At 37.4% G+C, this 26,862-nt stretch overlaps 1 protein-coding gene across 2 annotated transcripts in view; it reads left to right on the forward strand.

Annotated features, from left to right (window-relative positions):
* Positions 1 to 26,862, forward strand: part of IL1RAPL2 (interleukin 1 receptor accessory protein like 2) — a 1,036,774-nt gene that overhangs the window by 241,208 nt on the left and 768,704 nt on the right. The gene's annotated exons all lie outside the window — the stretch shown is intronic.

Here is a 26,862-nt window from a genome sequence, read left to right on the forward strand (position 1 = left end):
TTATTAGTTTTAATATTTATTATAATAGTGGCTGTGTAATAAATTATGTTGAATGGGTTACATAATGAAGAAATGAGTATTTGAATGCTAGTTATGCAAATATAAAGTTACTGCTGACGTGTGATTCAGACAATGAATAAAACAGTGAAATCCATGGCAACAGTGTTTTGCAAGTTGCAGGTCACAACTTATTAGTGGGTTGTAGAATCAATTTAGTAGGTTACAACCAGCAATCTAAGGAAATAGATTGGAAGCAAATTAGAAATATTAAAGTACATTGCATGTAGTAAGGATAATTTTTTCTGTTAAATTTTTGTTTTAGTTATATGTGTGTCTGTAAAAGTATGGCTCAAGTGTGATTGATGAGTAAAATGTATTTATTAATGTGAATCACAGTCAAAATAGTTTGAGGTCAGCAAACTATGGCCCACAAGCCAAATTTGGCATATCACCTCTGTCCCAGTCCGCTCAGGCTGCTATAACAGAATACCATAGATTGGGCAGCTTATAAACAACAGAAACTTATTTCTCACTATTCTGGTGATTGGGAAGTCCAAGATCAGGGCACCGGCAGATTCAGTGTCTGGTGAGAGCCCGCTTCCTGGTTCATAGATGGTGGTCATTTTCTGTGTCCTCATATGGCAGAATGGGGCAGGGAGTTCTCTGGGGCCTCTTTTATAAGGGCACTAATCCCATTCTTGAAGGTTCCACTCTCATGACCTAATCACCTCCAAGGCCCTACCTCCACATACCACCACAATGGGGGAATCTGTTTCAACATATGAATTTGGGGGGGAAACAGACATTCAGTCTATAGCAGCCTCTCTTTGTAAATACAGTTTTATTGGAACTGTGGGAGATCAAAATTTGGCCACCCTGAAATATATCTCTTTACCTTGATTGTTTTCTCTGAAGGACATTTGACCTCCCCCACTAACTGCCTAAAGAATTTGACATGGTGGCTCCTTCCTGGAACAGATCTTCCATCTGATGGCTGTAATATAATGTAAAATAGATGTTACAATAGGAAAGGCACCAACAAGCCCATCTTATCAGAAATTCTGTCTCTCTGGCCACATTCTCTGGATGGCCCTGCGAGGAGTTGCCAGACAAACATTTACATTTATAAGGGAAATCTCCATTTGTAAAGGTATCTCCCTCTCTGTTTGGAGAAGAGAGGGGGATGAGCTCATTTCTAGTGACTTATCAATGTGGAAGGTGATGACTTAAATCTGCATAATAACCTTACTCTTGTTTACTGTGCTTTAGTGGTAATCTCCTGTAACTGACTCCCCCCCCCAAACTTCCTCCTTTGTCATTAGCTGAACATGGTATTTAAGACGAGAATTTCTGCTACTGTGTTGAGAAACGCAGTGTCCCTGCTTTCTCCCATGTATACATGTTATTAAACTTGGTATTATTTTCTCCTGCTAACCTGTCTTGTTGATTATTTGGCCAGCCAGAAGAACCTTAAGGGAAAGGGCAGAGGGAGATTCTCCCTCTTCTCCCGACAGAACATAGCTGTGCTCATTCATTTATATATTACCTATGGCTTCTTTTGTACTACAATGGCAGAGCTAGGAGGTTGTGACAGAGACTTTATGACTCAGAGCACTTTATTTACTCTTTGACCCTTTACAGAGAAAGTTTGCCCGTCCCTGTATTAGAAGATTCTAGAGACCCTTAGGCAAAGAGAACCTGGTTTTTGTGGTTTAGAAAAAAATACAAGCTAATATAATTAATCTATACATAGTTGGGAGTTTATTTATCTTGTTTCTTTGGACTCAGAGCAAATATTACTAGGATTTGAATGCCTGTAAGTATATTTGAATTGAGCTAATGGCAGATAATTTTAAAATTTAGGCCAAAAATGAGTGAGTGTTTACTGAACATGATCATGTTCTTGAATAGTAGGTTGAGGCTATCTGGTATAGTGTGTAGTAAAGGTTCCTCATCCTGTGTAAACTTTGCAAACCCTACTCAAGAAGATTCTAGAAACCAATGATAAGACCAACTTACAAGCTTTATATTTGCTTGCAAAATTGTATAGCTATGCAACCAAAAACCCAAATAAAAATGCCATTTAGAGTTGGGGAACTAAAAGCTGTACCACAGGGAGGTAGACATGAGGCTAGCTGTGTGCAAGGAATAAAGCAGAGCAAATAGCATCTATTTGCCTCTTCTTTTCCCCCAAATCTTGGCTGTTTAAGTTACTCACCAACAAGAAAGATTGCTTCTTAGACTCATTTTCATTTGTGTAAACCTTGTGCCATATATACAAGAACTGTGGTGGATGCTGGCAATTGTAACAATCAGTATAGCTGGAGCACCGGTATGTGGATGTGATGGTGAAAGGGTGAGACTAAGGAGGTGAATAATGCCCACGTCTTGCGTGAGAGGGGCCCTGTGAACCAAGCTACGGTGAGCTTGGCCTTTATTCGACAGGAAATGGGGAGCTGTGGGAGGCTTTTATCCAGGGGAGGGAGATAATCAGATTGTGTTTTAGATGCACTCTTTGCAATATGACCCATAGATTGGAGCTGGTATAGACTGGAGGAAGCGAAATCAGTTAGGGAGTTATTTTGGTTATCTAGTTGAGAAGTATGAAAGGCCCACAGTGAGTGCAGTGAGTATGCAGACCAAGTCATGGGCATAGATTTAAAATATATTTAGGAGGTAGAACCACAAAATTTCTGGAGAGGAGTGTTGAGAGATTAATCTGGAAATTAAGCTGGGACCTCTAATGGAGGGCCGTTTATGTCACAATAAAAAATTCAAACTTTATCCTTAAAGGTAGTAGGGAGCCACTGATGGAAAATCACTCTGGTGCAGTGTAAAAAATGAATTGAAAATAGACAAGCCCCGAGGCAGGGAGACCCATTTGGAGGCTATTTCCAGTAGACCTGGTTGTTTTTGAGTGCGACTATGAATATATTCATCACATTAAGTTCCTCCTGTCTCCTCCTGGACACAAATGGAGTAATCTAGCTGTAAGAGTATATAATTTAACTACATTGTGAGATTGAGAAGATATTCTAGACATACCAGTAGTGGGGTATTGGCCTGCTCTCTCACGCAGAGCTCTGAAATTCTATATGTGGACATGTATTTTGAGAGATACTAACTCTTCTGCTGGAATCGGTTATCCTTTAGGGATACTTTCCTCCTTTAGGGTATTAAATTACCTGTGTCTACTCTAAAGAGAACTGGGGAAAACAATGGACCCGTTCTTTCCTTTTCATTTTGTTTGAAATCTAGTACCAGAGATATTTGCAACAGCAGCAATTGACTCTAGGAAAGAACTTGATGACTTGTCCCCGATGGGGCACTAACATTGTGACATCATCTTGCATATAAAATTGTTATTTATTTGATCCCTAAAGAAACATAAGTGCTGCTTTTGTGGCAGTAGAAATTTGCATAGCCCAAGATCTCCTGTGGAGCTATACCCTTCCAATTAATCTTGGCAAGAAGAAGGGATTATCATCTGTAAATTACACTGCTAATTAATTTTTACATGAATCAATTTTTTTTTTGCCAAACACACAAGTCAGCCTTGCATAGCTCTGAATACTACATATACCCATTGCCTTAAAAATTCTCTAATCAAATCATCATGACATTCTTTCTCACACAGGAAAGCAAACTGACTGGATTCAGACATATATCTTTACCCTTCTCTATTAACTTTGGTGTCTGAAGGCACCTTGAAGGATCTTTTCTGTTTTTCTGAACATATGTTTAACATCAAATATTCATTCATTTCTTTTAATATCAAATAACTTACCTTGCGTAGCACTGTTGGCCTCGAGGAAAATACCAACTTTTCTTGGACCCCTGTATAATTTTCTGACTAGTTGTTAAAGTTCTTTTAATGCAACTTATTTGTTTATTTGTTTGCAGGGGAAGTATCTTGTGTATCTTTAGTGTCATTCACTCAAGGCTCTGAGAAACTACTGTAAATATATTTTAGTAACAGCCTCTTCCTTTTTTAATAATTTTCCCCCCAAATTCATATGCCATTCCCTGGTTCTCTGTAGAATTCTTTTTTCTTTTTTTTTGGTCTTTCCCACTTATGGGAGAATTCTAGCCATACTATATCATTGAATTAGTGACCAGTTTCACCCAGAAGGAGCTAGAGCCAACCTTTATCAATGAAGCTACAGGAATGCCAATCAGATGCAGACATTCATAGACAAAAAGGAATCAGGTTGTATTTGTGAAGTTTGGTTCCCAGCCTTTCAATATCATTTATTCTTTAAGATGTTTTCCATCACTACTACCCTGTGGCACATCTCTGGTGATTGTTGGAAAAACATCTATTTCACTAGATATATTGTGACTACTATTTTTTATTTACCTCTGTTTAGATGGGATTATTAAGTAGAGTGTCTCTTTCTTATATGCATCCCATGGAGACCCTGTGTTAACACATACCACTGGGATGTGACTTTTCTACTGTCACTACAGTAAGGTATTTCCCTTGCAGTCATTTTACAATTGCTTCTCTGAACAAGGCTACAGATCAAATGAGCCTGGAGCCAGCAGTCTGTTCTATGAATAAGAACAGTGAATATTTCTTGAGTGCTTACAATGTGCCAAGCGCTGTGCTAAGCACTTTGTATGCATTATCTCATTTTATCCTCACAACAACTCCATGAGGGGAGTATGAAGAAAGCTTACTTCATTTAAAAATATAATAAAATTGTGATTACTCATGATTGTGAAGACATGTGGTGGTGGGATCACTATACGGTTTTGGAATATATTCTTATATTTAACCAAGAAGAACAATAATGACTAACATGTATTGAGTGCTTCTTATGCACCAGGTGCCATATTAAGCATCTTATCTGGATTATTACAAAGGAGATACTATAAATTTACAGATGAGGTAACTGAGAATCAGAGAACTTAAGTAACTGGCTCAAGGCCGTATCATAAATTGGGCAACTGGGATTCAATCTCTGTTTTGGCTGACTCTAAAGTCTGTGCTCTTAACTTCTACCTCCCTGTACTTACCGTCTCCCCACCATATCCCACATTCATTTTAACTTTTTCGTATACTATCGGGGAAAATCATCAGGGTGGCATTATTTTTTCTCTCTCTGTGATTTTTCTCAAGATGCCTTGTTTTATTGGCTCTACTAGAACTATTCTATTCTGTACTCCTAAGAGAGAAAATTGTCTTCAGGGACAGTTAAGTCTTTTTTATTTTGTTTTTTGCCCTTTCTAAATTGTCAGTTGAGTATGGAAGCCATTTGTGTGCCTTATGGAGCTCTTCCTACCTCTCTGTATAAATGACACCAAGGTCCTAAGTTCTTTGTGAAAATATTCTAACTGTGAAGCTACCCCAATTGTGTAGCCAGCCCCTTTATGAACTTTCTCTTGAGACTCTGGGCAGCATTTTCAGATCCTCCAAAAAGACAAACATATGTGGAAAATGTCAAACTAAATAACTACTCATATACGTTCCTAAATGCTCAAAATAGAAACAAATATGATTTTAAAAAGTTTCAGAGTATATAAAAATCCCCTGGAAAATTGTGTCCCTATTCATATAAATCTCATCAAATCAAGCTGATTAGTCAAAAAGTAAGTTTGTTTAGAAATATTTTATACTCAAGTTGTCTACTAAAATTTTTTTTAATAATGAAGTTGCATTTACAACTCTTTTAGGAAGTAGAAAGAAACCTGCAGATAGCCTCTTCCATTTGTCCAAATGACATATTTTTCTGCTATCACATTATAATGAAAGTCTGGAACACAAAAGTAGAAATATAGAACCAAGTACTGCCATTTAGTCTTTTTTGTCCTTAATTTCTTCATCTATACAATAAAGGGATTGTCTTGTTGACCTTTAAGATCCTTTCCAATTCTGACATCGTTTTTTACCCTTACCATGGGTGATTTGGCTCTAAATAACTTTTCCATTATTTTAAAATCCTAAGTGATTATAGTCCTTCTGTTTTTTTTTCTGAAAAATTTTTATACCTTTTACTTGTGTAATGTTCCTAATTCTAAATTCCCCTGTGTAAAAGGGACAGGAAGGCCTTGGAAGGGTTCCAAATAGGACACACAAAGGTGATTAGAATGCAAACTGAGACATCTTAGATGTTAAGATATTGGTGTGGATAATTCCTTCTCTTCTAGTTAATCCTCATTATATGGCATAACTTCCTGACTCTTATGGCAATTACCGTCTTGAATATTTTTGTACACTTTATTTTTTTTTACTGAGGTAACATTGGTTTATAACATTATATAAATTTCAGGTGTACATCACTATATTTTGATTTCTGTGTAGATTACATCATGTTCACCACCCAAAGACTAATTACAATGCATCACCATACACCCCTTTTGCCCTCCTCCCTCTCCCCTTCCCCTCTGGTAACCACCAATCCAATCTCTGTCTCTATGTGTTTGTTTGTTGTTGTTTTTATCTTCTATTTATGAGTGAGATCATATGGTATTTGACTTTCTCCCTCTGACTTATTTCATGTAGCATAATACCCTCAAGGTCCATCCATGTTGTTGCAAATGGCCAGATTTCATCCTTTTTTGTGGCTGAGTAGTATTCCATTGTGTATATATACCACATCTTCTTTATCCCTTTGTCCCTTGATGGGCACCTAGGTTGCTTCCAAGCCTTGGCTATTGTGAATAATGCTGCAATGAGCACAGAGGTGCATGTATCTTTATGCATTCATGTTTTCATGTTCTTTGGATAGCATTATTTTTAACTATTTTGCAGAGGTTAGATTTATTATCTCAATTAAATTATAAGTTCCTTGAGGGTAGAGACCATGGGTTTTTTTTAATTTTGTATTCTCCATAGTGTCTAGCATCAAAAAGAACTCATGGTGGGCATTCAGACCATTGTTAAATTGTGTCTGTTGTTGAGAAGCCCTGTATAATTTAGTGTTGTGTATAAATTCTGGCCAAGATGGTGCACTGAGCAGAAAGGAAATAGTCTACCACTACAAACAAACAAAATGCTGGATAAAATATATTTTTTAAATGTAACAAAACTTTGAAAGCACAAAAGGGGTATCTCTAGATGTTGGAAATGAAGAAGAAACCACAACTAAAGTGCTGAATGATAATTGAAGCTGCACAGAATGTGAAGGACCTGGACTCTAAACAACCTTATCTTAGGGGCTGGGAATCTAAGGCTTTACAGGCTAAGAGCATGAGTAATTTCAAGTTTTCTGGGACCTGAAACTTTTACAATTTAGAACACTTTCCTTAAATATTATCTTACTTTTCAATTTTATGATTGATCACTTGTCCATGATCATGTGGACACATTTCTAGGGCCATTCCTTGGACCACACAAGGAGCCTATGCAAGTAAGGCCCTGAAACCTAAGCTTCATTAGCTATGTGGTGAATCAGCCTCTGGCCTATTATCAAGATCACAAGCTCTTTAAAGGGCAAGGAGTGAGAATTGGGTTTCCTACATGTTTCCCAGAGCCAGAAAAGCAATGTATCATTTGTGAATAGCTACCAGAAAATCTCTTCTGGATGGCCTAGAGTCTTACAGATAATACACTAATTCTCTAAGCTTTAGGTGACATGAGAGAGACTAGAGCCTTATCCTTGAGTTGTAGAGACCTAGAGCTAATAAATGGATGTAAAAACTGGTTTGGAAATGGTGAATCTTTTAGTACTCAGGCAGAAACATCTATGAAACCATGACAGAGGAGGCCATCACAACCCATGGTCTATTTGTGTCTTCTGCAGAAAATATGCTCACATCTTCACAGAAGTTGAGCTCAAAATAAAAATTATAAAACATATGGGAAACTTCAACACCAAGAAAGATAACATCACAGAACCAAGAGATAGGCAAATTCACAGTCAAGCAACTAGAGATGGTAGAGCAATATGGGACTTGAAAGTAATAAATTTTAAAATGTGTATGTTTGTATAGGCAATTATATGCATAAATATATGCTTTTTAATAGTCTCATTATCTTCCAGCATATATACTATTTTGCCTCCTAGAAGTTATGTTAGTCAGCTTCAGTTAAGTTATGCTGCAGTAATAAACAACCCCAAGATCTTAGTGGCTTACAAAAACAAAGATTGATTTCTCACTTAGGAGTTTTCTGCAGGTTGACTGCAGCCCTGCTCCATGTTCTCTTCACTCTGGGATCTAGGCTAAAGGAACAGTCTCTATCTGGGACATTGACATTTTTATTTTAGAGGGAAAAGAGCAAGGTGTTAGACCACTTGATTGTTCTTAAAAGTTCTAGGAAGCAGCACACATCACTTCCACCCATGTTGCATTGGTCAAAGCAGGTCATATGTCCAGGCCGGAAGACAATAGAGTAAAGGTGTATAATCTTCCTGTAGGGAGGGACAGTGAATATTTTGAACAAAGGATACAAAACTTGATTTGAGAAATAGAAAATTTTTGATATTAGCATATGAGTTCTTCTGGTATGTATAAGGAGGCTTGAAAATCACTATTTTAAGTAGTTTTCCTCTATAATTTTAGATACTCTTAAAAACTATTTATTAATATGATGTTTACATCACTACTCCCAAATTAGTTGGATCCAAATATACAGACATGAGTATCATTCCCTCAATTCCACTTCCAAGTCAAAGTTCTGTCCCAATCATTATTTTGTCCATGTGCAGACTTCTAAAGTATGTTTTGAATTTTTTTTTTTTTTTTTTTTGCTGAGGAAGATTCGCCCTGCACTAACATCTGTGCCGATCTTCATCTATTTTTGTATGTGGGTCGCCACCACAGCATGGATGGTGAGTGATGTAGGTCTGCACCCAGGATCCGAACCTGTGAACCCAGGCTGCCGAAGCAGAGCATGCAAAACTTTAACAGCTCGGCCATGGGGCTGGCCCCTGTTTTGAATTTTTTTTAACTCTTTCTTTGAAACATAGGATGTGCACCGGATTATGAGCAGCATAAATGTGGTGGAACATGTTTTTCTTTCCTCACCAGGGTAATCTAATTTTCACTAACCTTGCCATGAATGCCAGAGCAGGATAGTTCCAATGGCAACACTCATCCTCTACCCACAAATCAGGTCCTCTTCTTGGACCGGTTATTGATGCTGCCAGGATAGAGGAAAGTGAATAAAAGGAAAAGTCATGTTAATTTCAAGCTCCATTTAGAAACACACTAGAAAAATCAATGGCTGGTAAATAGAAATCGGCAAAATTGGCAGGAAGGATTTTTATATTCAAGCATAGAAAGGGTCGGAATATAAATCTGCTCCCTGACCAGATAATAACCAAATAAAATGATGACAATACTAGAAAGGCACTTGACAAGTCTTTTTCCTAATGCTTTAGTGCACTGAGGAATGTCCACCTCTCAGATTCACTGAATCAAGATTCTGTCAGTTTAAATTTTGGAATTAAAGTTTTGATTAAAGTTTGTCATTAGGTTTCTCTAGCCTCAGTGGTTTTACAGAACTGATATATGGAGATACAGGCTCCTGGAAGCAGTGATTGACCAATAACATTAGTGCTAAAGAGATCTAGGAAATCTGGATTCTAGTGGGGTATACCTATGGGGGGGCTCTATTCTTCAGGCTTAATGTTCATCTTCTAGGGTGAATTTAATCTCACAGTCACTAATTCTTCAGTGTTACATCTGAGAAATGGGACACTGTTCAGAGATCTCTTTAGCATATTATAAAATGAGAGGTTTTCCAACTTTGTGCTGCTGAAGGAGAGAATTACTTCTCCCATCTCAATTCACACCCATTCCCATCACTAATCTGAAGTGCGTTTTTCTCCATGAAGCCCACTCCGACAAATCCAGCTCCACTTGTTTTTCATTTTCTGAACTTCTGGAGGATTTTATAGCTTGAAAGACTCTGTGGCCCTAGACTCTTCACTATTGTTCCTTAAATTGATTCATGCTTATTAGTTTATTGAGCATCTACTCTGTCAGATACTGTGATTAACACTGAAGACACAAAAAAGTGGATAAACCATGACCCCTGCTTCAAGAGGCTCACAGTCTATTAGGAGAAGATAGCCAAGTAACTGGTTAGTTAAAATACAATGTGAAAAGCACCAAGAGGTAAGCACAGGTTGGGGAACATTTAATTGTGTATGTTTTTTCCTACCCAACCAGATAGTAAGTTCTTCTAGGACAAGATCTGTATCTTCCACTTTTCTCCCATTCTCCATAGTGCCTGGCTTACACTACCCCCGGTCTGGAATCTTTTCCTCCAGATATCTGCATTCTTTGCTCTCTCTATTCTTTCAAGCCTTTGCTCAAAGATGAAGTTCTCCGAGATACTTGAGTTGACTATGTTGTTCAAAATTGCATCACCCTTCCCTTCCTCTACACGTATATAGTAACATTCTGGAAGTACATATCTTCTTTGCTTGCTTTACTTTTCTACTTCACACATATCGCCATCTGACATGCTATATCATTTACTTATTTAATTTTGTTTATTGGCTATCTTGACTGCTGGAATGTGAGCTCTATGAGGACATGGATCATATCTGTCTTGTTCACTATTTTATCTCTAGAGGGGCCTATAATGGTGCAGGGCACATCATAGTAACTTAGATATTTGTTGAATTAATGGGTAAGTGTTAACAGCACTAGTCAGGACTTGAAAAATACTAGTTTTTTTAATTGGCTGAATGATTTATCTTTTGAATCATACTAGACTACTACTACCTTTACTTTTGATTTGGCTTGATATTGAAGGGTCTGTTCTGCCATACTTTGACTTGGAGGAGTTGGCACTCTTCTGGCCACACGTCAGAGCCCCCTCAACTTTGCAGTAACAAAGTCACAACTGGCTGCTTTAACTAAGCTAGCTTACCCTCTGAAGGCATTCAGTACATGGACCATGCTTTGAGAAACAATGACATAACTCATGAAAACTGTCTTTTTAAATTGTTATTTAATAGGTATAATATGTTCATGACTGATAATTTCATATTATACATTTGTTTTTATTTGGAATCTTCTACAACTAGGGAAATTTAAGAAGTAAGAGGTTTTTATTTTTTCTTGCTCCACTTAAAATCAAAATATGTATCTTAATCCTCATGCAAGTTATTAAAACTTATTTTCAAAATATTTAGTACTGTGTGATATCACTTATATGTAGACTCTAAAAAGGACAAACTCAGAGAAAAAGAGAGTAGAGTGGTGGTTATCAAGACCTAGGGGAGAGGAAGTCAAGATGGCAGCGTAGGCAGACTCTGAACTCACCTCCTCCTGTGGACACAGCCAATTTACAACCACTCGTGGAAAAATTACCCCTGAGACAGAACTGAAAACTGGATAAGAGGAACTCCTGCAACAACGGACAATCCTAATTGAGGTGGAAGAGGCAGAAACTCCCTTCTGGGGAGGAAAAACACCACCTTCACAAGACGCCAGCTTCATGGCGGCCCCCGGAGCAGCGCACAGGTACACAGCCCTCCCTGGAGGCGTGGGGCCCTGAGCCGGGGAGCGCCCCCGCTGTGGGCATTTTGTGGACCCAGCACAATCGAGACAAGTGGCATAATATCTGACTTTGGCTGCTACTAAAGCATTGGGGAGTACCCCCAGAAAACCCCGTTCACAAAGAAACTAAAACCGACTCTTGAAGGGCCCACGTGCAAACTCACCCATTTCAGAAAGCATCCTAAAATCACCAGAAAGAAAGGTGCACAGTGCTCTGGTGAAAAGAGACTCACCTAATAGGCCCTGAGTGCATCTCTGTGAGAGGTGAGACCTCTCCAGGGACTGGGACATTGGCGGCAGCCATTGTTGTGTCCTGGTGTGGGCGTGCTGACACAGACGCCATTGGAGTTCTCTCTGGGGCCTGCTAGCCCAGGTCTGCCCCACCCACTAGAGCACCGATTTAATCCAGCTCAGCCAGGGCAGGCAGACCACCCTAGAGACTGGCTCCACCCAACAACAAGCCCTCAGGCAACTTGTGGGCCTGCATAGATTGGTGAATGGATTCTCTGCAGCCTGGGCAACTGAGCCGACGTTAGCAGGGTAGGGCATGCACAAGGAGCGGGTGGAGAGTGTGGGGTGGTGGCAGAGTGTGTGGGGCTCCTGCCATGGAGAGACTGGGTCCGCTTTGGGAGGTCGGGGCGTGCACACGGGGCAAGACTGTGTTGATTGTGTGTGTGGACCTGTGGGTGGCAGGGCTTGTCAGCTGCAGAAGACTTGTGCTTCTCAAAGACCCACTTGGGGGTTTGCTCCACCTTCCAAAGCCTGAAAAAATTGGGTGCTCCCATGCCTGAGGCCAGCCCCACCCAGCTGTAATCCTCAGAGAGCTGACAAGAGACCTAAAGGCTGGAGGCTTATAGCAATTGTAAGCCCCTGAGCCTAAAAACCTGCCACGCTGGGGGCCTACTCACTTAAAAGAAAAACTGCAACACAAATGTGGTATTAGATCTTGCAGCCAACTGTGCTGGGGATCCCCACACCTGATAAAGAGACTGAAGAGCCCACAACAACTACAAGCAGCTGAGCATTACAACAGCTGGCCAGGAGCATAACTCAGCCTCCCTGGGCACCTACAGGGAGAGCAAACAGGCCACAACAGAAGGACACACGAGCCCACATAGGGGTCTCCCCTGGAACACTGAGAACTGAGGGAAGCACACTGGAAGCCTCCTAAGCCATCACTTACATAAGGTCACCTATCCAAGAGCAGGAGACATAGCTGACCTACCTAATACGTAGACACAAGCACAGGGAAAGAGGCAAAATGAAGAGGCAAAGGAATACATTCCAAGTAAGGGAACAGGGCAAAACCCCAGAAAAGGAACTAAGTGAAACAGAAATGAGCAACCTACCCGACAGAGAGTTCAAACTAAGAGTGTTAAGGATGCTCACTGATCTGGGGAGAAGAATAGATGAACTCAGTGAGAATGTCAACAAAGAAATGGAAGATATAAAAAAGAACCAATCAGAAATGAAGAATACAATACTGGAAATGAAAAATTCACTAGAGGGACTCAAAAGCAGAGTAGAAGATACAGAAGAACGGATCCGTGAGCTGGACGAAAGACTAGAAGAAATTACTCAAGCTGAACAGATAAAAGAGAAAAGAATTAAAAAGAGTGAGGACAGTCTAAGGGACCTCCAGGACAACATCAAGCACACTAACATCCGTGTTATAGGTGTCCCGGAAGGAGAAGAGCGAGACAAAGGGGCAGAGAATCTATTTCAAGAAATGATAGATGAAAAATTCCCTAGCCTAAGGACGGAAACAGACATCCAGGTACAGGAAACACAGAGAGCCCCAAACAAGATAAACCCAAAGAGGCCCACACCAAGACACATCATAATCAAAATGTCCAGAATTAAAGATAAAGAGAGAATCCTAAAAGCCGCAAGAGAAAGTCAAGTTACAGATAAAGGAAACCCTGTAAGGCTATCAGCTGACTTCTCAGCAGAAACCTTACAGGCTAGAAGAGAGTGGCACAATATATTTAAAGTGCTAAAAGGAAAAAACTTACAGCCAAGAATACTCTACCCAGCAAGGTTATCATTCAAAATGGAAGGAGAGATCAAAAATTTCCCAGACAAGCAAAAATTAAAGGAGTTTGTCACCAAGAAACCAGTGCTACAAGAAATGTTAAAGTGACTGATTTAAGGGGAAAAGAGAAGACCACAAATAGGAAAAATTATCTATGTCCATGATAAGAACGTAATGGATACAAATGCACAAAAAAGAGGTTAGATATGATATCAAAAACATAAAAGGAGGGAGGAGGGGAATTAAAGAGTAGAGCTTTCAGACAAAGGTCAAACTAAAGAGACCATCAATTCTGTATAGAAGAAGAAAGGAACAGAGCACGACTACTAAAACACTGAGATCAAAAAAAAAGTTAAAAAATGGCAGTAAGTAGATACTTATCAATAGCTACTTTAAATGTCAATGGACTAAATCCTCCAATTAAAAGGCATAGGGTAGCTGATTGGATAAAAAAAACAAGACCCATATATATGCTACATACAAGAGACACACTTCAGACCTAAAGACACTCAAAAACTGAAAGTGAAGGGATTGAAAAAGATACTCCTTGCTAATGGCAATGAAAAGAAAGCTGAGGTAGCAATACTCATATCAGAAAAAATAGACTTTAAAACAAAAACTGTAAAAAGAGACAAAGAAGGGCATTACATAATGATCAAGGGAACAATCCAACAAGAGGATATAACACTTGTAAATATGTACGCACCCCATGTAGGAGCACCTAAGTATATAAAGCAATTATTAACAGACATAAAAAGAGAAATAGACAGTAACACAATAATAGTAGGAGAGTTTAACACTCCACATACACCAATGGATAGATAATCCAAACAGAAGATCAATAAGGAAACATTGGCCTTAAACGACACACTAGAACAGATGGACCTAGTAGATATAGACAGAGCATTCCATCCAAAAACCGAAGAATACACGTTCTTTTCAAATGCACGTGGAACATTCTCCAGGATTGATCATATATTAGGTCACGAAACAAGTCTCCATAAATTTAAGAAGATTGAAATAATACCAAGCATCTTTTCTGACCACAAAGGTATGAAAGTAGAAATCAACCATAGCAAGAAAATCCAAAAGCCACAAATACGTGCTGATTAAACAAAATGCTACTGAACAACCATTGGGTCAACGAAGAAATCAAAGGAAAAATCAAAAAAATACCTGCAGACAAATGAAAATGAAAATACGACATGGCAGAATTTACAGGATACAGCAAAAGCGGTTCTAAGAGGGAAGCTTATAGCAATACAGGCCTATCACAACAAACAAGAAAAGTCTCAAATAAACAATCTAACAATGCACCTAAAGGAACTGGAAAAAGAAGAAGAAAGAAAGCCCAAAATCAGTAGAAGAAGGGAAATAATAAAAATCAGAGCAGAAATAAATGAAATAGAGACCAAAAAAACAAGAGAAAAAATTAATACAACCAAGAGCTGGTTCTTTGAAAAGATCAACAAAATTGACAAACCTTTAGCTAGACTCACCAAGAAAAAAAGAGAGAAGGCACAAATAAGTAAAATCAGAAATGAAAGAGGAGAGGTTACAACAGACACCTCAGAAATACAAAAGATTATAAGAGAATACTATGAAAAGCTATATGCCAACAAATTTGACAATCTGGAAGAAATGGATAAATTCTTAGAATCATACAACCTTCCAAAACTGGATCAAGAAGAAGTAGAGAATTTGAATAGACCAGTCACCAGTAAGGAGATCGAAACAGTAATCACAAACCTCCCCAAAAATAAAAGTCCAGGACCAGACGGCTTCCCTGGTGAATTCTACCAAACATTCAAAGAAGACTTAATACCTATCCTTCTCAAACTCTTCCAAAAAATTGAGGAGGGGGGGAAGCTCCCTAACTCATTCTACGAAGCTGACATTACCCTGATACCAAAACCAGACAAGGACAACACAAAAAAAAGAAAATTACAGGCCAATATCACTGATGAAGTATCACACTCCCTGATTTCAAAATATACTACAAAGCTATAGTCACCAAAACAGCATGGTACTGGCACAAAACTAGACACACAGATCAGTGGAATAGAATCAAAAGCCCAGAAATAAACCCACACATCTATGGACAGTGAATCTTCGACAAAGGAGCCAAAGAACATACAATGGAGAAAAGAAAGTCTCTTCAACAAATGGTGTTGGGAAAACTGGACAGCCATATGCAAAATAAATGAAAGTAGACTCTTACCTTACACCATACACAAAAATTAACTCCAAATGGATTAAAGACTTGAATGTAAGACCTGAAACTATGAAACTTCTAGAAGAAAACTTAGGCAGTACACTCTTCGACATCGGTCTTAGCAACATATTTTCAAGCACCATGTCTGATCGGGGAAGAGAAACAATAGAAAAAATAAACAAATGGGACTACATCAAACTAAAAAGCTTCTGCACAGCAAAGGAAACCATCAACAAAACGAAAAGACAACCTAACAAGTGGGAGAAGATATTTGCAAACCATACATCTGATAAGGAGTTAATCTCCAAAATATATAAAGAACTCATGCATCTCAACAACAAAAAAAACTAACAACCCAATAAAAAAATGGGCAAATGACCTGAACAGACGTTTCTCCTAAGAAGATATACAGATGGCCAACAGAGACATGAAAAGATGTTCAAAATCATTAACTATCAGGGAAATGCAAATCAAAACTACAATGAGATATCACCTGACGCCTGTCAGAATGGCTATAATTAACAAGACAGGAAACAACATGTGTTGGAGAGGATGTGGAGAGAAGGGAACTCTCATACACTGCTGGTGGGAGTGCAAACTGGTGCAGCCACTATGGAAAACAGTATGGAGATTCCTCAAAAAATCAAGGATAGAACTACCATATGATCCAACTATTCCACTGCTGGGTATTTATCCAAAGAACTTGAAAACACCAGTGCGCAAAGATACATGCACCCGTGTGTTCATTGCAGCGTTATTCTCAATAGCCAAGACTTGGAAGCAACCTAAGTGCCCATCAAGGGACGAATGGATAAAGAAGATGTGGTATATATACACAATGGAATACTACTCAGCCATAAGAACCCATGAAATCCAGCCATTTGTGACAACATGGATGGACATTGAGGGTATTATGCGAAGTGAAATAAGTCAGAGGGAGAAGGTCAAATACTGTATGATTTCCTTCTTAAGTAGTAGATAATAACAACAATAAACAAACACGTAGAGACAGAGATTAGATTGGTGGTTACCAGAGGGCAAGTGGGGAGGGAGGAGGGCGAAAGGGATAATTCGGCATATGTGTGTGGTGATGGGCTGTAATTAGTATTTGGGTGGTGAACATGATGTAATCTATGCAGAAATAGAAGTATAATGATGTACACCTGAAATTTATACAATGTTATAAACCAATGTTACTACAATAAACAAAAAATTAAAAAAAAAAAAAAGACCTAGGGGTGGGGGAAATGGGTGATGGTTGTCAAAGGGTACAAATTCCCAATTATAAGATTAACCAGTTCTGGGGATCTAATGTGCAGCATGGTGATTATAGCTAATAATACTGTGTTTTATACTTGAATGTTGCTAAGAGAGTACATCTTAAATGTTCTCAGCATAAAAAAGAAATAGTAATTATGTGATGGGATAGAAGTGTTAGCTAATGCTATGCTGGTAATCATTTTGCAATTTATAAATGTATCAAATCAACATAGTTGTACACTTTAAACTTATAGAATGTTATAAGTCAATTATATCTTGATAAAGCTGGAAAAAAATATTTGGCTAGTTCCAAGGCAAAAGTTGGGCAAAGGTTGAAAAATGGCAGCAGTTTCTGTTTGAAGGATCTTGATTATTTTTCCCAAGTGAGAAAAAAAACTGGTTCTCACACACACACACAGACAACCAAATCAGTGTCATATATTTTCCTATTTCCTTTCCGGCATCTAACTTCAGGTAAAGTTTCCTCTTAAGATATTTGAGTGTCATTTTGGAAAAGATTTAAAATCAGCATTGTTGAAAAATTTACACGTTGCCTCAGAGTCAACTTGGGAATAATGTCTGAGTCAGATTTGCAATGCAGACATCAAACATGTACAACAGAGCTATCAACAACTTTAATTAGTTGAGCTGTCTATGCGTACAGGGCATTTTTTCTTGAGATATAGCCAAAGGCAAAGGAGATGAAGTAATTACAGTCTGTTAACAAACAATATTGTTTACTGGAAGAGATGGCAAACAAACTTACAGACAGAGAAGTTATGGGCATGTACAAGACCTGAAGAAAATGAAGTAAGGCTCCAAAGAAATTTTGGAAATATTTAGTAAAAATCTATGCCTCCTCACTGTAGCATATCACTGGCTAATGTGGGGGGTGACTTATAGGAAACTTTGTGGACTAAGACTCTTTTGGCTTTTATTCCACAGATATCTCTCTGCCAAGTGGCTTTACACTGCCCTTACTGCTTTTTCAGTATATCGTTGTGTGCATGTTTAGGCTGCAAAGACTAAGGTGTGGTACTTTGCCTCTGGCCCACGACACCACTTTGCACAGGCCCTGGGACATTGGGTTACTCAGAAATGTAGTTCACTGCACTCCGTGCCAGGTTGTATTGACCTTCCTTTTGACCTGGCTTTCCACTAATAGTTTACTTTCTCTCGATATGACAATTCAATGGTTTTCAGAATTTCTTATATGTAGGTAAAATTGTAATAATAACTATGATTTGCTGAGCACTTTGTATCCTGCAGGCACTGTGCTCTGTACTTTATATATTGCCATTTTAATCTTCACCACAACCTGATGAGGCAGGCATTCTTGTTACACACATTTAAAAGATAAAGAAACTGAGGCACAATGAAGTTAAATAACTTGTTCACCCTCACTTATGCTCTTTTCTACTATGCTATCAGCTTTACTGTGGTTTTCCCAAAGGTAGGTGTCATAGGGTGTGGAATTCGCTTCAGATCTTGGTTCTAAACACACTGTTATGTACATCTAGACAGTTAATCATAGTTAATCTTCTTAGTATGCCAAGTAATTTTAGGGGCTCCTGGGAGGCCTCTTTGCTTCCCCAAATATCTTTCCTACTGGATTGCTGATGTCTAAAATCTTAAAATTTAGAAAAACTTTATTTTGGCTTGAAGCTTCTTGTTCTCTATTTAAAGGGCAGATATTTCTGGAAGTCTAATTACAACAAATATTACTGGGTATTAACATAAGTATATTTTATCAGCTCTCTTTTTAAATGAACAGATTTTTATGGGAGTAAGTTCAGAGGATGTGAGGGGTTTGGATATCTGAAATTAGTAAGAAAAAGTCAATACCAAGGGAAATATGACAGAGGATGATGTTAAGGGTACTAAAAGATCAACTGCATCCTGATTTCGAATTGAGACAGCCCGACAGTTAATAAATGCTTTTTAATTATGTGGTGTATGTTAGAAACTATTCACAAAGCTATATAAAACATTATATATAAAGAATGGAATTCTTTGTAATTTATGTTTTTGTTTGATTTTAGATTCCTTATTTTTATTAAGTTGTTATATTCGATGTAAAAAATTGTGTGGCATTCCATTGCTAGTGGAAATTTAGAGTGGGGCATTGTCCTAAGGGCATGTAGCTCCAAACTAGTGAAAATTCTCCTTGGTCCTATCTTTTCCCTTTCTGTTTTTGAATACAAAATTAAAAAAACAAACAAACAATATATAAATCTGTTAAAGAGACCAAGCAGTTAGTGGAAAAAATACAGGGACAAACAAAATACAGCCTTGTTCCATGCAATTGATGGCTCTTTCGCGTGTGCATTTTCTTGCAATATTCATGAGAAAGTCAAGCATCACATTTGTGTCAATTGGCAACTTGTTCAACACACAGCAGTTTCAATTTCAATTATAGTATGTTGATTCGTTTTTTTAAATTGGAGTATAATTGACATACAATATCCTATTAATTTCAGTTGTACATCATCGTGATTTGATATTTACATACATTACGAAATGATCACCATGATAAGCCTAGTAACCATCTGACACCAAAGAAAGTTATTATAATATTGTTGACTACATTCCTTTTGCTGTATGTTACATCCCCATGACTTATGTGTTTTATAACAGGAAGTTTGTACCTCGTGATCCTCTTCACCTATTTCACTAGTCCCCTACCCTCTCCCCACTCTGATAACCACCAGTTTGTTTCCTCTATCTATGAGTCTGTTTCTGTTTTGTTTTGTTTGTTCATTTTGTTTTTTAGATTCCTCATGTAAATGAAATCATACAGTATTTTTCTTTCTCTGTCTGACTTATTTCACTTAGCATAATACCCTCTAGGTCCATCCATGCTTTCACAAGTGGCAAGATTTCATTCTTTTTTTTATGGCTGAGTAATATTCCATTGTGTATTTATATATACCACATCTTCTTTATCCATTCATCTGTCAGTGGACCCTTAGGTTGTTTCCAAGTCTCGGCTATTGAAAAGAATGCTGCAATGAACGTAGTGGTGCATATATTTCTTCAAATTAGTGTTTTCACGTTCTTTGGATGAATACCCAAAAGTGGAATTGCTGGATTATATGGTAGTTCTATTTTTGATTTTTTGAGGAACTTCCATACTGTTTTGCATAATGACTGCACCAATTTACATTCCCACCAACAGTGTACGAGGGTTCCCTTTTGTTCACATCCTCACCGACACTTGTTATTTGTTGTCTTTTTGATAATAGCCATTGTGACAGGTGTGAAGTGATATATCATTGTGGTTTGATTGGCATTTCCCTGAAGATCAGTGATGTTGAGCACCTTTTCATGTGCCTGTTGGCCATCTGTATGTTTTTTGGAAAAATGTCTCTTCAAGTCCTCTGCCCACTTTATAATTGAGTTGTTTGTTTTTTGATATTAGGTTGTGTAAGTTATTTATATATTTTAGATATCAACCCCTTATCTGATGTATCATTTGCAAGTATCTTTTCCCATTCAGTAGGTTGCCTTTTTGTTTTGTTGATGGTTTCCTTCACTGTGTAAAAGCTTTTCAGTTTGATGTAGTACCACTTGTTTACTTTTTCTATTGATTACGTTGCCTGAGGAGACTAGTCCAAAAAAATATTGTGAAGACTGATGTCAGAGAGCTGACTTTCTGTGTTTTCTTTCAGGAGTTCTGTGGTTATAGGTCTTACATTCAAGTCTTTAATCCATTTTGAATTTATTTTTGTATACAGTGTAAGACAGTGGTCCAGTTTCATTCTTTTGCATGTAGCTGTCTAGTTTTCCCAGCACCATTTATTGAAGAAATTAACTTTTCCCCATTTATATTCTTGCCTCCTTTGTCATAGATTAATTGACCATATATGCGTGACTTTATTTCTGGGCTCTATATTCTATTCCATTGATCTATGTGCGTGTTTTCATGGCAGTACTGTACTGTTTTAATTACTGTAGCTTTGTTGTATACTTTGAAATCAAGAAGCATGATACCTCCAGCTTTGTTCTACTTTCTCAAGGTTGCTTTGGCTGTTCAGGGTCTTTTGTGGTCCCGTACAGATTTTAAGATTCTTTGTTGTAGTTCTGTGAGAAATGCCATTATTTTGATGAGGATTGCATTGAATCTGTAGATACCTTTGGATAGTATGGACATTTTAACAATATTAATTCTTCCGATCCATGAACACAGTATATTTTTCCATTTATTTGTGTCATCCTCAATTTCATACATCAATGTCTTATGGTTTTCAGAGTACAGGTCTTTCACCTCCTTGGTTAAATTATTTCTCTTTCTGATAGCTCATTATTAGTGTATAGAAACACAACCAATTTCTGTGTATTAATTTAGTATCCTGCAACTTGAATAAATTCATTTATTAGTTCTAACAGTTTTTTGGTGGAATCTTTAGGGTTTTCTGCATATACTGTCATGTCATCTGCAAATAGTTACAGTTTTACTTCTTTCTTTCCAGTTTGGATGCCTTTTATTTCTTTTTCTTGCCTAATCGCTGTGTCTAGGATTTCCAATTCTGTGTTGAATAAAAGTAGTGAGAGTGGGCATCCTTGTCTTGTTCCTGATCTTAGAGGAAATAGTTTCAGCTTTTCACCACTGAGTATGATGTTATCTGTGGGTTTGTCATATATGGCCTTTATTATGTTGAGGTACATTCCTTCTATACCCACTTTGTTGAGAGTTTCTATCATAAGTGGATGTTGAATTTTGTCAAATGCTTTTTCTCCATCTATTGAGATGATCAGATGATTTTTATCCTTCATTTTGTTAATGTGGTGTATCATGTTGGTTGATCACATTATTCCTTGCATCCTTGGAATAAATCCTACTCTATGGTGGTGTATGATCTTTGTAATGTATTGTTGAATTCATTTTGTTAAAATTTTGCTGAGCATATTTCCATCTATGTTCATCAGGGATATTGACCTATAATTTTCTTTTTTTTGTGGTGTCTTTGTCTGGTTTTAGTGTCAGGGTAATGCTGGCCTCGAAAATAAGTTTGGAAGTTTTGCTTCAATTTTTTGGAATAATTTGAGAAGGATAGGTATTAACTCTTCTTCAAATGTTTGGTAGAGTTCACCTGTGAAGCCATCTCACCCTGGACTTTTGTTTTTTGGGAGTTTTTAAATTACTGAATCAATTTAATAACTTCTAATCAATCTATTCAGATTTTCTATTTCTTCATGATTCACTCTTGGAAGGTTGTGTGTTTCTAGGAATTTATTTCTTCTAGGTTTTACAATTTGTTGGTGAATAATTATTCATAGTAAATTCTTATAATCTTTTGTATATCTGTGTGTCAGTTGTAACTTCTCTTTCATTTCTGATTTTATTTATTTGGGACTTCTCTATTTTATTCTTGATAAGTCTGGCTAAAGGTTTATCAATTTTATCTTTTCAAAAAACCAGGTTTTAGTTTCATAAATATTTTCTATTTATTTTTTAGTCTCTATTTCATTTATTTCTGCTCTGATCTTTATTATTTCCTTCCTTCTACTAACTGTGGACTTTGTTCTTCTTTTTCTAGTTCCTTTAAGTATAAAGTTAGATTGTTTGAGATTTTTCTAGTTTGTTGAGGTAAGTCTATATCACTATAAACTTCCCTCTTAGAACTGCTTTTGCTGTGTTTCATAGATTTTTGGAAAGTTATGTTTCCATTTTCAGTTGTCTCAAGGTATTTCTTTTAATTTTTTTTCTTTATTGTGAAATTTCTGTTGTACATTATTGTTTGTCAGTGACCATATAAATGCCTCCCTTCACCCTTTGTGCCCGTCCCCCACCCCCTTTAACCTCCAGTAACTACCAAACAGTTCTCTCTGTCTGTGTGTTGGTTTATCTTCCACTTATGTGTGAAATCATGTGGTGTTTGTCTTTCTCTTTCTGGCTTATTTAGCTTAACATAATACCCTCCAGGTCCATCTATCTTGTTGCAAATGGGAAAATTTTGTCTTTTTTTATGGTTGAGTAGTATTTCATTATATATATATACCACATCTTCTTTATCCAATCATCAGTCAAGGGACACCTGGGTTGCTTCCACTTCTTGGCTATAGTGAATAATGCTGCAATGAACATAGGGGGTGCATAAGCCTCTTTGGATTGTTGTTTTCGGGTTCATTTGATAGATTCCCAGTAGTGGGATAGCTGGATCATAAGGTATTTCTATTTTTAATTTTTTGAGGAGTCTCTATACTGTTTTCCATAGAGGCTGCACCAGTTTGCATTCCCACCAGCAGTTAATTAGTGTTCCCGTTTCTCCACAGCTTCTCTAGCATTTGTTGTTTTTTGTCTTGGTGATTATAGCCATTCTAATGGGTGTAAGATGATACCTTAGTGTGGTTTTGATTTGCATTTCCCTGATGATTAGTGATATTGAACATCTTTTCATGTGCCTACTGGCAATCTGTATATCTTCTTTGGAGAAGTATCTGTTCATTTCTTCTGCACATTTTGTGATTGGATTGTATGTTTATTTGTTGTTCAGTTGTGTGAGTTCTTTATATATTATGGAGATTAACTCCTTGTCGAATATATGGTTTGTAAATATTTTCTCCCAGCTGGTGGGTTGCCTATTCATTTTGATCCTGGTTTCATTTGCCTTGTAGAAGCTCTTTAATCTGATGAAGTTCCACTTGTTTATTTTTTCTTTTGTTTCCCTTGTCCGAGTAGACATGGAGTTTGAAAAGATCCCTTTATGACCAATGACGAAGAGTTTAATGCCTATGTTTTCTTCCAGGAGTTTTATAGTTTCAGGTCTTTGATCCATTTTGAGTTAATTTTTGTGTATGGTGAAAGAAGATGGTCTACTTTCGTTCTTTTGCAAGTGGCTGTCCAGTTTTCCCAGCACCATTTATTGAAGAGACTTTCCTTTGTCCATTGTATGTTCTTAGCTCTTTTGTCAAACATTAGCTGCCCGTAAATGTGAGGTTTTATTTCTGGGCTTTCAATTCTGTTCCACTGATCTATGTATCTGTTTTTGTACCAGTACCATGCTATTTTGATTACTATCACTTTGTAGTATGTTTTGAAGTCAGGGATTGTGATGCCTCTAGCTTTGTTCTTTTTTCTCAGGATTCCTTTAGCTATTTGGGGTCTTTTGTTGCCCCATATGAATTTTAATATTTTTTGTTCTATTTCTGTGAAGAATGTAATTGGGATTCTGATTGGGATTGCATTGAATCTGTAGATTGCTTCAGGTAGTATGGACATTTTAACTATGTTTATTCTTCCAATCCACGTGCATGGAATATTTTTCCATTTCTTTATGTCATCATTGATTTCACTCAATAATGTGTTATAGTTTTCATTATATAGGTCTTTCACTTCCTGGTTAAATTTATTCCTAGATATTTTATTCTTTTTGTTGCAATTATAAATGGGATTGTCTTCTTGGGCTCTCTTTCTGTTTGTTTGTTGTTGGCGTATAGAAATGCAACTGATTTCTGTAAGTTGATTTTGTACACTGAAAGTTTGCTGTAGTTTTTTTTTTTTTTTAATTTTTTCTTTATTGCAGTAACATTGGTTTATAACATTGTATACATTTCAGGTGTACATCATTATAGTTCTATTTCTGCATGGATTACATCACATTCTCATGTTTGCCACCCAAATTCTTTTTTTTTTTTTTAAAGATTTATTTATTTATTTATTTTTTCCCCCCAAACCCCCAGTAGATAGTTGTATGTCGCAGTTGCACATCCTTCTAGTTGCTGTATGTGGGATGTGGCCTCAGCATGGCCTGAGAAGCGGTGCGTCGGTGCGCACCCGGGATCCGAACCCGGGCTGCCAGCAGTGGAGCGCGAGCACCCAACCGCCAAGCCACGGGGCCAGCCCTGCCACCCAAATTCTAATTACAATCCATCACCACACACGTGCTTAATTATCCCTTTCACCCTCCTCCCTCCCCCCTTCCCCTCTGGTAACCACCAATCCAATCTCTGTCTCTATGTGTTTGTTTGTTGTTGTTATTACCTACTACTGAATGAGTGAGATCATACGGTATTTGATCTTCTCCCTCTGACTTATTTCACTTTGCATAATACCTTCAATGTCCATCCATGTTGTCACAAATGGCTGGATTTAATTGTTTCTTATGGCTGAGTAGTATTCCATTGTGTATAGTTTTCCAATGGATTCTTTAGGGTTTTCTATATATAAGATCATGTCATCTGCAAACAGTGACAGTTTCACTGCTTCATTGCCTATTTGTATTCCTTTTATTCCTTTTTCTTGGCTAATTGCTCTGGCCAGAACCTCCAGTACTATGTTGACTAAGAGTGGCGAGAGTGGGCACCCTTGTCTTATTCCTGTATTCAGAGGGATGGCTTTCAGTTTTTCCCTGTTGAGTATGATGTTGGCTATCAGTTTGTCATATGTGGCCTTTATTATGTTAAGGTACTTTCCTCCTATACCCGTTTTTTTTAAGAGTTTCTATCAAAAATGGATGTTGGATCTTGTCAAATGCCTTCTCTGCATCTATTGAGATGATCATATGGTTTTTATTCCTGGTTCTGTTAATGTGGTGTATCATATTGATTGATTCGCGGATGTTGAACCATCCCTGTGTCCCTGGTATAAATCCCACTTGATCATGGTGTATGATCTTTTTAATGCATTGCTGTATTTGGTTTGCCAATATTTTGTTGAGGATGTTTGCTTCTATGTTCATCAGGGATATTGGTCTATAGTTTTCCTTCTTAGTATTGTCCTTATCTGGCTTTAGTATAAGGGTGCTGGTGGCCTCCTAGAATGTGTTGGGAAGTGTTCCATCTTCCTCTATTTTTTGGAATAGTTTGGGAAGGATAGATATTAAATCTTCTTTGAATGTTTTGTAAAATTCTCCAGAGAAGCCATATCGTCCTGGACTTTTATTTTTTGGGAGGTTTTTGATTACTGTTTCAATCTCTTTATTTGTGATTGGTCTATTCAGGTTCTCTATTTCTTCTTGATTCAGTTTAGGGAGGTTGTATGAGTCTAAGAATTTACGTATTTCTTCTAGATTGTCCAATTTGTTGGCATATAGTTTTTCATAGTATTCTCTTATAATCCTTTGTATTTCTGTGGTATCCATTGTAATTTCTCCTTTCCCGTTTCTAATTTTATTTATTTGAGGTGTCTCTCTTTTTTTCTTGGAGAGTCTGGCTAAGGGTTTGTCAATTTTGTTTATCTTCTCAAAGAACCAGCTCTTTGTTTCATTGATCCTTTCTATTGTTTTGTGTTTGTTTGTTCTGATTTCATTTATTTCTGCTCTGTTTTTTATTATTTCCCTCCTTCTGCTGACTTTGGGCTTTGTTTGTTCTTCTTTTTCAAATTCTGTTAGGCGGAGTTTGAGGTTGCTTATTTGAGCTTTTTCTTGTTTGTTAAGTTGGGCCTGTATTGCTATGAGTTTCCCTCTCAGGACCTCTTTTGCTGCATCCCATATGAGTTGGTATGGTGTATTTTCATTTTCGTTTGTCTCCAGATATGATTTTATTTCTCCTTTAATTTCACCGGTGATCCATTGGTTGTTCAGTAGCATGTTGTTTAGTCTCCACATCCTTGTCACTTTCTCGCTTTTTGTCTTGTAGTTGATTTCTAGCTTCATGGCATTATGGTCAGAAAAAGATGCTTGTTATGATTTCAATCTTCTTAAATTTATAGAGGCATGCCTTGTTTATCAACGTATGGTCTATTCTTGAGAATGTTCCATGCGTGCTTGAGAAGAATGTGTAATCTGCTGTTTGGATGGAGTGCTCTATATACATCTATTAAATTCATCTCATCAAATTTTTCATTTAAGTCCATTATTTCCTCATTGACTTTCTGTCTGGATGATCTATCCATTGATGTAAGTGGGATGTTAAGATCCCCTACTATTATTGTGTTGTTGTTAATATC

Source organism: Diceros bicornis, chromosome X (assembly GCF_020826845.1).
Source record: "Diceros bicornis minor isolate mBicDic1 chromosome X, mDicBic1.mat.cur, whole genome shotgun sequence".
NCBI lineage: Eukaryota > Metazoa > Chordata > Mammalia > Perissodactyla > Rhinocerotidae > Diceros > Diceros bicornis.